At 34.9% G+C, this 1736-nt stretch overlaps 1 pseudogene; it reads right to left on the bottom strand.

The window, feature by feature from the left end:
• Positions 1–1736, bottom strand: part of LOC102826509 — a 63947-nt pseudogene that overhangs the window by 35435 nt on the left and 26776 nt on the right.

The raw sequence follows: 1736 nt of genomic DNA, 5'->3' as shown, positions 1-1736 counted from the left end.
TTTTTTTTTTTTTACATTCTTTACATTGAAGTGCAACCCATAGCAAATGCTATGGTCTTTGATTTCACCAAGTTGTATCATTTGCATAATGCAGATAATGAATGTGTCTTCCTCTAATCCTAATGCCATGTTCTTCTTCATATAATCCAGTTGCTTGAATTTTTTGCACAAAGATTGAATAAGTATGGTGAAAGGACATAACCCTGGTGCCACTTTTTCTCATTTTAAAACATTCAGTGTTCCCTTGTTGTGTTCAAACAACTGCTCTTTGGTCTATGTACAGGTTCCTCTGGAACACAATTAAGGGTTTTGGAATATGCATTCTCTACAATTTTGTCCATGGTTTGTCATGATCCACACAGTTGAATGTCTTTGCCTGGTCAATAAAGCACAGGCAGATGTCTTTCTGGTTAATCTTTGTTTTCAACCAAGATCCATCTGACATCAGCAACAATATCCCTCATTCCAAGTCCTTCTTTGAATCTGGCATAAATATCTGGCAGTTCCTTGTCAGTGTTTTATTGTAACCTTTTAAAAAATTATGTTTAGCAAAATTTTACTTATATGTGATATAATTATAATGTCTGATGATCTATCCATTCTGTTGGGTTGCCTCTGTTTGGAATGGGCACAAATATGGATCTCTACCAATCAGCTAGCCAGGTAGCCGTCCTACCAATTTCTTGACACAAATGAGTGAGTGCCTTCCATGCCACATCAGTTTATTGAAAATTTTCAATTTGTATATCATTAATTCCTGGATCTTTGTTCTTTACCAATGCCTTCAGTGCATCTTGGATTTCTTCCTTCAATATCATTGGCTTTTGTCATATGCTACCTCTTGAAATGGTTAAACATCCACCATTTCTTTTGGTACAGTGATTGTGTATTCCTTCCATCTTCTTTTGATATTTTCTACATCATTCAATATTTTGCCCATAGAAAATTTCAATATTGCTAAGCAAGGCCTGAATTTTTCTTCTGTTTCCTCAGCTTGAGAAAACCCAAGAGTGTTCTTCTCTTTCAGTTTTCTAACTCCAGATCTTTACACATTTCATTATAGTATTTGACTTTGTCTTCTTGAGCTTCCCTTTGAAACATTCTATTCAGCTCTTTTGCCTCCTCATTTCTTCCATTTGCTTTAGCATCTCTTCTGACATCCATTTTGGTCCTCCATTCTTTCTTTTCTTCTTAATGACCCTTTGCTTTCTTCCTGTATGATGTGCTTAATGTCATCCCCCAACTCTTCTGGTATTTGTTTATTAGTGTCTAATTCATCAAATGTGTTCTTCACATTATCTCTGTATTCAGGTGATGTATGGTTCAAGGTTATATTTTGACTCTTGTGGACTTGCTTTAATTTTCTTCAATTTCAGTCTTAATTTGCATATGAACAATGGCTATTCTGTTCTACATCCTGCCCCTGGCCTTTATTTTGATTGATGATATGTGTATTTCTACCTTCTCTTTCAAAAGATACAGTCAATGCGATATCTGTGTATTCCATCTTGTGAGGTCCATATGTATAGTCATCTTTTACAATGGTCTTGCAAAACTCTGATCATGTGATCACAGAATCATTTACATCACCAAGGGCATAAATTTCAAATACTAATTCTTCCTCTGTATTTCCAAACTTTGCATTTCAATTGTCAGTAATTATCAATACTTTTTGATTGCATGTTTGAAGAACTGTAGGAACATCTTCAGTCTGAAATTGATCAATTTCAACTTCA

This window comes from Chrysochloris asiatica, unplaced genomic scaffold (genome assembly GCF_000296735.1).
Source record: "Chrysochloris asiatica unplaced genomic scaffold, ChrAsi1.0 scaffold00066, whole genome shotgun sequence".
Classification (NCBI taxonomy): domain Eukaryota; kingdom Metazoa; phylum Chordata; class Mammalia; order Afrosoricida; family Chrysochloridae; genus Chrysochloris; species Chrysochloris asiatica.
This window is presented reverse-complemented; position numbering and strand designations above follow the sequence as displayed.